At 35.4% G+C, this 13,033-nt stretch overlaps 1 protein-coding gene across 16 annotated transcripts in view; it reads right to left on the bottom strand.

The window, feature by feature from the left end:
• SOX6 (SRY-box transcription factor 6) overlaps positions 1-13,033 on the bottom strand; it is a 605,015-nt gene that overhangs the window by 574,638 nt on the left and 17,344 nt on the right. The window contains exon 2 of one of the 16 annotated variants that reach the window (XM_078058354.1): positions 5,633-5,713. The exons of 14 other annotated variants lie outside the window; for them this stretch is intronic. The gene's annotated coding sequence lies outside the window, so the exon portion shown is untranslated. Of the gene's footprint in view, positions 1-5,632; positions 5,714-9,478; positions 9,551-13,033 lie in introns of those variants that run through there. One more of the 16 variants, XM_078058355.1, reaches the window with a different exon arrangement.

Raw genomic sequence — 13,033 nt, 5'->3', positions numbered from 1 at the left:
AAAATTAAAGGGAAAAATTTTTAAAGTATAAATAACTAATGGAAATAATCTAAAAACGAATGAAACCAAAGAAAAGAAAATAGGAAGGAGAGAGAGGGAGGGAGAAATGGAAGAAGCTAATTAATTTATTTTCACTAATTTTTAGTTTTAAAAACAGAATCTCACATTCCACTTTCATATGTATACACACAAATGTACATTATCTCACTTATTAAATTGAAAAGCAAAAGGGTATGACTAGAAAATTTTTAAATATTTAACATTATTATGCTTTATAAAAACAACTTATGTATTGGCTTCTCACAATATTAATTATTATAATATACTTTCCTGATTTTCCTTCTTGTTATCAGAGTCTTTTTTATTATGTATCTTACTTCTAAAAGGACCATGTCTCAGCTAGCAGAAGTGGAATTTCTGGGTCATAGAGTAATTACATGTTTAACTTTTTGAGAAACTGCTAAACTGTTTTTCTAAAGTGACTGCACCATTTTATGTCCCTACCAGCAATGTATAATGGTTCCAATATTTCCACATCCTTGCCAATATTTGTTGGTTTCAATTTTTATAATCACAGCCATTCTAGTATGAAGGAGCAATATTTCATTGTGATTTTGATTTACATTTCCCTAATGACTAATGATCCTGAACATCTTTTCATGTGCTTATTGGCTTTTTATAAATCTTATTTGGAGAAACAGCAGTACAAATCCTTTGCCCTTTTAAAAAATTTGGTTACTGGGGCTCCTGGGTGGCTCAGTTGGTTGAACGTCCAACTCCTGATTTCAGCTCAGGTCATGATCTCAGTGTTGTGACAGTGAGCCGCACATTAGACTCTGCACTCAGGGTCGAGTCTGCTTGAGATTCTCTCTCCCCCATGCCCTCCTCCTGCTCATGTGTTCATGCTCTCTCTCTCTCTCTCAAATAAATACATAAAATCTTTTAAAAATTCGGTTATTTGTCTTTTTATTGTTGAGTTGTGAAAGTTCTTTATATATTCTGGATACAAGTCTCTTGTCAACTTATTATTTGCAAATATTTTCACCCATTCTATAAGTTGTCTTTTTACTTTCTAGATGGTTTCTTTTGAAAGACAAAAGTTTTTAATTTTGATGTAGTCCAATTTATCTTTTTTTCACTAATGGTTTTGATGTCATGCCTAAGAAATAATTGCTTAATCCAAGGTCATGAAAATGTACTCCTATGTTTTCTTCTAAGAGCTTTATAATCTTATCCCATATTTAGGTCTCTGATTCATCTTGAATTAATTTTTGTATATGGTGTGAGGTAGGGTTCCAATTGCATTTTTTGCCTAGGGATATCCAGTTGTCCCAGCACAACTCATTGAATCTCATGACCCACCCCAGAGCTACAGAATCAGAATCTGCTTTTTAATAAGATCCCCAGGTGATTTGTATGCTTAGTAAAATTTAAGAAGCACTTCTTCTCTAGCTGATAAAATGTATAAATTTCTAGAATGGTTAAAATATTCCTTGAAAAATTTCCAATAGAATCTCTGTTAGTGAGCAAGATCTATTCCAGTAACACATCCCTTATATGAAGTTAATTACCAGGACAAGATTGTAGAATTTATAACTGACCACCTACAAGGACAAGAGGTAATCATTAAGACCAAACATGGGTTCACAAAGAACAGGTCTAGTCATATTAACCTCTTTTGCTTCTTTGTCAAAAGTATTTTATTGCTTGATGAGTAATGCATTAGAAATAATTTATCTGAATTTCAACAAGCCATTTGACAAATGGTCTCAAGTATCCCTGCTATACTGTAAGTTTGTTACAGTAGGACACAGTTTTTAACCACCCTCTATATCTCTAGCATCTATCTGGCATATAGAAAATACTTAACTTGTTGAATTTTATTTAATTAAGCCTTGTGGATATACGAATAAATGTGGGCTAACTGCTAACATGCTCAACAAAGGTTTTAATAATTAATATGTTAAGAATCAGGATCCAAAAAGATCTTAAAAATAAAAACATAAAGAATAAGGAAGAGAATATGACCACAGATATGGAAAAAAAGAAAATCAGAGAACATCATGTCAACTTTATGCCAACATATTTTTAAAATCTAGAGAAAATAGATGATTTTCTGCAAAATATAAATTTACCAAAACTGACTCAGGAAAGGATGGAAAATATGAAACGACCAATAAAATACTGTTAAATATCTATCTCTTTTAAAGGTGTGAAGATCAGATGGAACTAGAGGGTATTATGCTACATGAAATAAGTCAGTCAGAGAAAGACAATTATCATATGATCACAATCATTTGGAAGTTAAGAAACAAAACAGAGGATCACAGGGGAAGGGAGGGAAAAATAAAACAAGATGAAATCAGAGAGGGAGACCAACCATAAGAGACTCTTGATCATAGGAAACAAACTGAGGGTTGTTGGGGGCGGTGGGGGGCGGGGAGAGATGAGGTAACTGGGTGACGGGCATTAAGGAGGGCATGTGATACAATGGGCATTGGGTGTTATATACAACTGATGAATCACTAAAGTCTACCTCTGAAACTAATAATGAACTATATGTTAATTAATTGAATTTAAATTAAAAAAATAATAAAGGTGTGAAGATCAAATGACTTTAGAGGTGTTTACTTTTAAAGAACTGTCAATTCCTATGCTCTCCAACAGACAAAGATGGCAATAAACAATAGATAATTCCTATGCTTTCAGAACATAGACAAGGATGGAAAGCTTCCAATTTATTTTATGAAGCTGGCATGAGCCTACTATCAAAACTCTATAAAGATAGCACCAAAATTAATTGTACATATTATATACATATACATACAGGAATACAAGGATAGTTAAGCACAAGAAAATCTATCAACACGTTTTACAGAATATTAACAAAACTAAGAAAGAAAAAAATTATTTTGTCAATAAATGCCCAAAAAATACTTGATGAAATTTTAAAACCATTCTAAACCAAAAGATCTTAATAAGTAAAGATCAAATGAATCTAACCAGAGTAAAATCTACCTGGAGTAAATGCAAACTCTTGCACTTATCCCCAAAAACAAAACAAAACAAAACCCCAGCAGCTCAAGTATAGGATGGATGACACATGGTAACTAAAAGGCCTGTGAGTTTTAGTTGGCAGTAAGATTAATGAGTCAACAGAGTGCTGTGGCTTCCATAAAAATTTAGCCTCTATTAATAAAACAATATTATCTAGAACAACAGAGGTAATAATTCTACAGCATAATGTAGTGGTTATACTCATAGATTCCAATCCTGACCGTCATGTTTTAATAATGTCACCTTAAGAAAATTACTTAATTCCTCAGTCTCAGTTTCCTCACCCATAAATTGGAAATAATAATACATACCTCACAGGTAAGACTTAAATGAGATAACACTGTGTAGATAATATTGTTCAATATATAAAACAAAATTTTAAATAAGTTGCTCAGGCATTCTTTCACTCAACAATATCTACTGAGTGCTATTAGGTTCTAGGCATTCCTTCAGTCACTAAAAATTAAACAACAAAGAGACAAAATTCCTATCCACGTGGAGCTTATATTCCAGTGGAGAGGAGGAGGTAACTTCTCTATCACTGCTCCCCCCAGCACGGACTGAATGATCACATATATGATTTCACACCATAAAAAGAATGATTAAAACACCCTTTCGAGTCTGAGGTCCCATAAGGCAAGGACAGTGAGTCTATGATTTGAGGTATAAATACTATAGGAATACACAGAAATACATTCCCAAGTTCTAATCTACCCATAAAAGGCTTATAACAACTACCATACCACTGCCATCTCCTCCAGCTGCCCTCTCAGATACTGCACATCATCTATCCCTTTAAATACTGAACTCACTGATGGCCTCCATTACCTCAACTACTTTCCTTCTCTCCACTGGTACCCTCTTCACCAGGGAAATATCATGGAGTCATTAGTAGAAAGAGCTTAGCAAACCTGGGTTCAAATCCTAGATCTAACATAGCCAATCTGCTGCCTCTACTAGGAATCTTCTGGGACCTGGAGGTCAAGCCTGCAATCCTTGGCCATGTTTGGCTGAGACTGAGCCCTTCCTGGAGGATGCCTCCTGGGTCAACAAGACACAGGAACCTGCATCAAAAAAGCCTTGATGGCAACAGAAGGTTACCAACTCCACATCCCAATCTCAGCCAGCTGTCCTCTACTTGTACTTTCTAGGACTTAGAGATTAGGTCTGTAATCAGTGACCAAGCCATGCTGCACCTGACCTCCCTGGGGAATGCCTCCTGGGTCAAGTTCCCTGTCTGTTACCTGTCACCTCTTTTTTTTTAAGATTTTATTAATTTATTTGAGAGAGCACAGAGGGAGAGTGGAAGGGAAAAGCAGGCTCCCCGCTGAGCAGGGAATGCGGGGCGGGGGGGGGGGGGGCTCAATCCCAGGACCCTGAGATCATGACCCGAGATGAAGGCAGACACTTAACCAACTGAACCACCTTGGCGCCCCTACCTGCCACCTCTTTAAGTTCACCACTGCTTCTTTGGTTATTGCCACAAACTTAGACCTGAGAAAACATACAACCAAACTCATTCTGTACCCAAATTACCTCATCTCCACAAATTATGAAACTCAAAAACGATGATATTGACCTTATAATAAAGGAATTTTCATTCCAATTGATTTGTTGATTTGCAGCTGAAGAGATTCTCAAAGTACCTATTAGTATAAAATAGTATTCCCTCTCAATAGTACTCTAGAGTCACTGTGTTGGGAAAACTGTAGGATGCTTTCGCATCACATTCTAATAGTATTCATTTTTACCCCCTCAATAAAGTATTTTGAATATTCTTTACTTTGGGCCAGATTTTCCTTTTAAAAACATTCACTTTAATAATAGATAATGCTGGGCGCCTGGGTGGCTCAGTCATTAAGCGTCTACCTTCGGCTCAGGTCATGATCCCAGGGTCCTGGGATCGAGCCTCGAATCGGGCTCCCTGCTCCACAGGAAGCCTGCTTCTCCCTCTCCCACTCCCCCTGCTTGTGTTCCCTCTCTCGCTGTGTCTCTCTCTGTCAAATAAATAAATTTTTTTTTAAAATCTTAAAAAAAAAAAAACAGATAATGCTTACATGGCACCCACCATGTGCCAAGCACTGTTCTAAGCACTTGTATTTACTCACTTATTCCTAAAACAACACTAAGACGTGGGTACTATTTTACAGATTAAAGTAACAGGTCTATGTTCACACTGCTAGAAAGTAGTGGAGTATGCTCTTAGTCACAATGTCAAGCTCACTCTACCCCAAACTAATTCTCCAGCACTGTACAGGTAAGAGGAATAAAATTATAGTCAGTAAAGGATTTCTACTGTTCAGAATGCTTGACAAAGAAAGAACAGATTTTAAAAACATAATCTTAAATGTGGGAGAGGAGGCATGACAACAATAAAAATTCAAGGGAGGAGAGTTGTTTTAAATTTGGGGGATAGGAGGAAATTCAAAGCACTAGTATTTTTCAATATTATCTTGCCCTAAAATTGACATTCTATGCAACCCATGCATCTGTCTTCAGGTTGAAATCATTAAGCGCTTAAAAAGAATTTTAACATCTGTATCTAAAAAGAAATGTAAATAGACCCAGTTCTTACCTGATGGCTGCTCACTGTCTACTGCAATATATAAAACACCAACTGAGAGATAACTGGCCTCAATGGCCTTCCTTTACATTGCTAGAACAGATAGAAAGAAACATATCAACTCAGAAAGAAACTTAAACATGTAATGGAAAGTGGGGAAAGTTAAAAAAAAAAAAAAAAGGTAAAGAAAACAAGTGTTTCTAAGTCCAGAGAGAGATCTGTTGCTGCACACAATAAAGGTGGTATGCCTATAAGCCAAGAGCCAATCATCAGTGACCTTCAAAGACCTTATTTATGCAACACAGTGCTCTCCCTTAGCAGGAACAGAACCTTATAAGCAAAAGAACACAAAAGATAATGGGTCATCAAATGGAAATAACACATCTAATAACCCAAAGGACCAGTTCAAGAAATTCTCTTGAATTTGAGAATTTCTGCATGTCAATGTGAAGCTGATAGAAATATAGGAAGTCCTCACATTGCACTATACCATGTTAACTGAAACTAGTGCAGTTTGGAGCCAGGTTCTCACTTTGCAAGGTTTTATAGTAACTGAGATCAAACCATGAAATCTGAACTGTGTAAAGATGAGATCAGAACTATGCAAAGAGAGGATACAGTTCTGATATAACAGAAATTTTAATTAACATCAGGCCATGCAAAGCAAGGATGGCCTTAAAACTGAACCTACTGAAATTCAACATCTCATAAGAGTACGTTTAGCTCCTGATTATCCTGATTATCCAAGCTCCTGATTATCTAGTTTGTAGATTATCTGTGGGAAATCTCATGACTTTCTTGCCTATTACAGACAGCTGTATTATATAGCAGAAATACTATGGGACTTCAAGCCAGTACATCTGGGTTTAGATTATGTTTCTGCCACTTAATAGCTATGTGACCTTGAGCAAGTCCTTTTCTCTCTCCAAACCTTATTTTCTCTGTGTATAAAATAACGATAATTACATCTACCTCCTAGAGTTGTTTTGCAAATGAAATAATAAAATAATAATCACTAATATTTAATGAGAGCTTACAACAAATCAGGCACTCTTCCAACTGTGCTTTGTATATTGAAACCTCTCAAAAACTATGATACAGGCTATTATCTCTATCTTATGAAAACATCCAAAAATATGTCTGGCATATGGCAATTGCCCAATATATGTTTGGTGATATGCATCTATTTCATTACTCAGTATTGCCTCTATCCATGGCAGTGAATAGGTACAGAAAAGAAAACAGGAAAATCTGAAATCTGTTCATGTATTAGATGCTTCAAAAAACTCTTAGAAGAGGAGAATTCAGTTCTTACTGAAAATTGGGGGCAGGGGTATTCTTATTCCTAGAAATTCCTTTATCCTTCTCCTCTTGCGTGCTACTTGTACTCCAAGATTCTGGAAGAGGTTAACTAACAGACTTCAAAGACAGCCAACTCTGTTGGTGACAGAAACCATACTCAAAAACCTGGCACTGGCCACAGCTGCCAGCCTCGCCAAACACATGCAATGAATTGATGGCTGTGTCCCAATGCCCTGCCTATCTCATCCAGCCCAACCTCCTTCACAGACACAACCCTTCAGATGCTAACACTTCCTTCCAAAAGTTCTCATTAGCCGCTTTAGGTTAGAAAGCAAGGGCACTGTCTAGGATCACACTGTGGAAATGCACTCTATCAAAATTGTCTGGGAGAGTGGAGAGAAGATGATAGAAATATTACAGTTTTTGCTAATGTGTCCACCAGCATAAATTCATTTATTCAGTTAAATTCTTAGCCATTTGTCACTTTAGTTGGCAGAATGGACATGGTGCCTTGAGACTGACATATAGAACAGGGAATTTTGTTGAAAGTTCTTTGGGAAGAGGCAGCCCAGAGCCCTATCCTAGAACAGTATAAACAGGATGTCAGAGCTGAAATCTCTTTGGAGATCATCAAACTTCCCATTCTACCCATGAAGAAAATAATTCCTAGAAAGAAGTGACTTAGCCAAAGTCACCCAAAGTTTATTGGCAGAGCTGAACCTCCCAAACTGAGTTGCTATTAAACCACAATGCCCAACAAGTATATCAAGTGAGAGGAAAGAGAAAAAGAGAAAATGAGAGAGAGCCAAAAACAATGCTAGCCTATAGCCATCCCTCATTGCTGCCTTTCTCACCTTCCCCATCTTCTGCTCTAATTGTACATAAATCCAAGGAAGGCTGAGTAAGGAAGCAACAAAGGGCTTCAGGCATTTGGGGAAATAGTGACTCTCCACTTGGTTCTCTTCTCTTGCAACATGATAAACACACTTAACTATGGAATCTCACTGACCCCTTCGCGCTAACAAATGACTCAAATTGCTTTGCTTTGAAGAATAAAGGATGGCTTAAGTCAAAATATGGAAAGAGCCCAGATGTCCATTGACAGATGAATAGATAAAGAAGATATGGTATACAATGGAATATTATTCAGCCAACAAAAGGAATGAAATCTTGCCATTTGCAATGATGGGGATAGAACTAGAGGGTATTAAGCTAAGTGAAATAAGTCAGTCAGAGAAAGACAAATACCATATGATTTCACTCTTACATGTAATTTAAGAAACAGATGAACATAAAGGAAGGGAAGGAAAAATAAAATAAGACAAAAACAGAGAGGGAGACAAACCATAAGAGACTCTTAACTATAGGAAACAAACTGAGGGTTGCTGGAGGGGAGGTGGGGGGGGTGGGGTAACTGGGTCGTGGGCAATAAGGAGGGCACTTGAAGTAATGAGAACTGGGTGTTGTATGCAACTGATGAATCACTAAATTCTACCTGTGAAACTAATAATACAGTATGTTAAATTGAATTTAAATACAAAAAATGTTAAGGGATGGCTTAAGTCTGTCCCTCTCTCATATTAGAGTCCTGTGAAAATGCCACACTACTGTTTTCTGAACCTCAAATGCTGATAAATCTGTAGCCTCACTCCCTGTCTTAGGTTTCCAATGGTTGGCTACATTCTTCACAGGGATCCTGTCCCAGGAGAGTGTTCTCTGGAAACCATGCTTTTCCTCTTTGACTTATCATACCCATACCCGTCTCTCCCATTTACTTTTCTATTTCACTGGGGTCCAAAGTGAACTCACACATCCCAAGAGTACACTATAAATTTACGGATATGTACTTTTTTAAAAGTAAGAAAAATTAATCCTTACTTAAATTTAAATACAAAGTAACACTCTGGGTCTATATGTCAGACATTAATGTGTCACATCCTGTAGCAGAGGAAAGAGAGGGGAGTGATAATGGATAATAATATCTAGTTTTTAACTAAAGTAACCTTCAACAAATGTTCAAGTGGTTTAAAAAGATCCTTCCAAAGAGACTATAGTTTGAGGATAATATGAATAATATAGGCCTTCATGACAGTAATACTAAGACTCAACTAGCACTTGTACTGTAGTAGCAGCCCTTTAGGGGCCACATTACAGGATATCTAGCATCACTAACAGTGTACTTTATCCTGTTGTACTTTGACATATTAAATAATAAGAATATGAAGCCATTGCAATCAGTAAGACATTTAAAAACTAAGCATATAGATATAAATTTTTATAATGGCTGCAATTTTTCCAATAATGTTCAAAATCATACAATATTCAATCCTTTATTTTGCAAAATTTCACAAAACTGAATGTTAAATGCTTAGAAACCTCTTCTAAATTTCCTTAGTTAGAAAAGACAAAAAGCCACACTATTAGAAAAGCCCTCGTTCTTCTTGCTATTAAAATGGCTAAAATAAAACACAGAAAACAAGATGGCAACAAATTTAAATAAACTCCCTTGCTAAAAATCAGAGCTGTCGCAGTGCACAGCTCTGGGTAACCATTTACCTAGAATGACATGTGAATAATGTCCTCTGAGGTTGTACGGTGAGTACTGCCACAGCATCGGAAGTTGCATAGAAAACATAGCTGAAGATCTGAAAAAGAAACTTACGTCATGTAGGATGCCTCTTTTTCAGATAAATAAATGTATATATTCTTAACATGCCTCAATTTATGATATTTGATAGGCAAAGTGCTACTTCTGAGTGAGCCACTATAATAAGTACCAAAGAAGACATAATCTCAACAGTGTTACTTTTCTAAATAAAAATAATTTTTAGGGAAGACTGGTTAAGTGTAACCACTGGTGAAATGGTTACCCAAGCTGGACTAAAGGGGGGACGAAATAGGCATAAGATGACAGAGATAGCACAGTGGACTTCACTAACTACATCGTTCATAGCCAAGCAATTGAACACAATGTTGAAGCCAAGTACTGCAATGATGATGCAATTACTTTTTAAAATAAGACCTGTAAACCATAGTAAAAGCTTTACAATGCTTTGAAATGAAATGGGAAGTAACCATGAGGATTATTTGCACTACCCAGAGGTTCCACTGCTTATCTCATGGAAAAGTTTCCAAACTTAAGGAGTAGGAACAACAACAACAACAACAACAACAAACCTAGTGTATCAAATGTGCTGACCTTTTATGTGAGGCAAGGAGCTGTAAGTGTGTGTTACCAAGTAGCTAACTAGCTAGCTAACTAGATACATACATACAAACCATCATACAAACTTAATCTGTCCCTTCAAAGTAAAGGTGACATTTTATCAAATGAGAAAGTAAATGCTTTTCAAAACAGATTTGTGCTATGAAAAGTTATTTTGAAAACATATGTTTGGAAACGATTCCATCAATAGTGTGATTTTGTTACCAAAAATTCTATGTCTATCAACTACAAAAACTCTCATCTGTTTTCAATTTTAAAATTGGCAACAGAATATTCCAACCTGTTTAATGATGTTCCGAAGAGTTTCAATGGGTTTTGAGTCCATTTATTAAAAATATTAAAATGCTATATCTTCAACTTCATTGCCAAAAACAACTGATTGCCATCAGGGAAGATTTTAACATATTTTTGTGTATTTTGTGTATAGGATTAATAAATTAGTAACACAATTTAGTAAGTGCAAATAATGATGTACTTCTTCCGTTTGGCTCTATTTTTCTTTTTGAGGTATAATTTTCAGCTATGACAGCATTAAAACCATGTAGTAAAGTAAACTGAACTTAGAACCAAGCTTATACATCATTTCATCACGAAGTGTTAAACTGACTTTTTAAAATAACAAAGAATGTTAAATTATAGGGTTTGGTGGAACCACGGTTAGTTTTAAAATATTATTTATTTTATCTGTATCTCTTTTTAATATCAACTTATGAATGTTTTATAGCATACATTAGCACACTAGCACATGTATATAATTTTAAATAAATATGCACATGTATTAGGGTGCATTCTCATAAACATTTTGCTGATCGTCTGCTCTATCCAAAAAGTTTGAAACTTTTCTATTCTATCCTATTACAGAACTCTATTATAGTCAAAAGTTCTCCCAAATAAGCCTTAAAATTATCTTGCCAGAGGAATTCTTCCAGCCTCACCCTTAGCAACAATACTCTCAGGTTACCCTTGGGCTATCCAAACCACTTAAGATCTCTATTTCCTTCTCTCTTTAAGCATCCTAAATTCTGCTCCTTTCACCTCAGCTACTGAAAATGCTACATTCACCATAATCAAGCAGGGAAGATATTCAAATAAATATTATGTTAATAATCAAACATATTTACTTTTAAGATGCATTAGCAATATACTTATTTAACTTATTTAGTGGAGGCTTTGAGACAATTTAGGATGATCAAATAATTTAATGCCCCCTTACTAAATTTAATAAAATTATATTTGTGTTTTTATATTATATCAGATGTAAATTTGTTAAGTAAGCAAACCCAAAGAATATATAACCATAGCCTAAATAAAATTTAAAGGACATTGATTCAAATGTCCTATTTATTTGGCATATTAATCACAGAAACTAGTGTACATGTACATCAAAAAGGAAGAAGAAAATAACCCAAAGATGTAAAAGTGGTGCTAAGAAAATTCAGAAGAAAACATTAGCATACAATATAGGGGGTATACTTTTCCATATACTTTATTCAAATAGCTCTTGGTAACTTTAATGAGTTTTCCATGTGGACATAACGAAGAAATTAAACACAAAACTACACAACTAAGACATGGCTAATTATGATGAGCTCTTTGGAAAAGGTCCCAAGGTGTCATAATTAAAAGCTGAGCTATTTTTCATTCTTTCCCTGCCATGCCATAAATAAGAATTAAGAGTACCCAAGTTCACTAGTCCCACCCAATTTAGGTTGTTATATATATTCACCTCAGAGAAAATAAGCCTCTTACAAAATGCTATACAATTTAAATTCAGTGTACATGACCCTACATTAGCATACCTGTAAATCACACAAACCTATACAAAAGTACAAGTGGAGGCCTTCTCTGGAACTGTTGTCTGCAAAAGTTTAAGGGGTCTAACCTAAGAAAAGCTGAACTTTTCTTTTAATGTTTTAGAATATTATATTAAAAATAAAAATAAATATTACAATTTTAATTGTTTCAATATTTAAATTCTTCTTTAAACTTCAGTATATCTATTTTCAATGTGATCTTTATAGTGGGAAAGAACAACAGCTAAGAAATTTTTAAAAGTCCAATTTTCCTCCAGTGTCTATTTGGATCTTCAGACTCAAGAGTAATAAACGTTCCTGAGACTTGGTTAACTAATATGCTGTGTTCCAAGTTAGTTAAGCTTTGTTTAGTTGCTTTATGATTTCAATTTTTATCTTCTTTTGGGGGGGGGAGTTGCTTCTTATTAAAGAACTCAACTGAAAGTTCTAAAGGGAAGTTCTTAAAAGCATCATAACTGATTTAATATGACTAACAGGATGTTTTTAAACTGTTCTATGGAACTTTTGTATCTTTTTTTTTTTCATCCTTAGCCTCAGAGCCTTTCTTTTTAATGGAGAGATTTCATCATATTTTTCATGTCATGGATCAACACTGCAACTGTCCACCATGCAAAAACAGTGGTAAGGAAAATTATAGGTTAGGCCATTAGAAACCAGAGCCATAACTTCTCCAGCCTATGTGACCACCAAGCCCTTTTCAGAAAGTGATTATGTCACAGTCATATAAGCTGCAAATCTCAATACGTGTGTTTAATTTGAAGAACAAGTCATTAAACACCAGAAAACTTCCAAGCCAAAACCAGCAAAGAAGGCTTGTGGGCTCAGAGAAAAGGTATTCAAAAAGTCATTGCAAAACATAAGATCCCAGATTACAAAACTGAAGAGGGTGGATTTAGCATCCCTCTTTGAGAGTGATCAAAAGTAGAGAGGGGCAGTTGCTGTTACTACTGCTCTTGCTACTGTTTCATTACCATCATTGTGAAATAATAATTTCTATGTCATCCAAAAATTTTGAATCACTCTAAGGATGATTTTATGTTCATATTATCCCTCAATAAAAAAGAAGTTAGG

This window comes from Halichoerus grypus, chromosome 11 (genome assembly GCF_964656455.1).
Source record: "Halichoerus grypus chromosome 11, mHalGry1.hap1.1, whole genome shotgun sequence".
In the NCBI taxonomy this organism is placed as follows: domain Eukaryota; kingdom Metazoa; phylum Chordata; class Mammalia; order Carnivora; family Phocidae; genus Halichoerus; species Halichoerus grypus.
The sequence above is the reverse complement of the archived record's forward strand: the minus strand, read 5'-3'. Positions and strand labels throughout refer to the sequence as shown.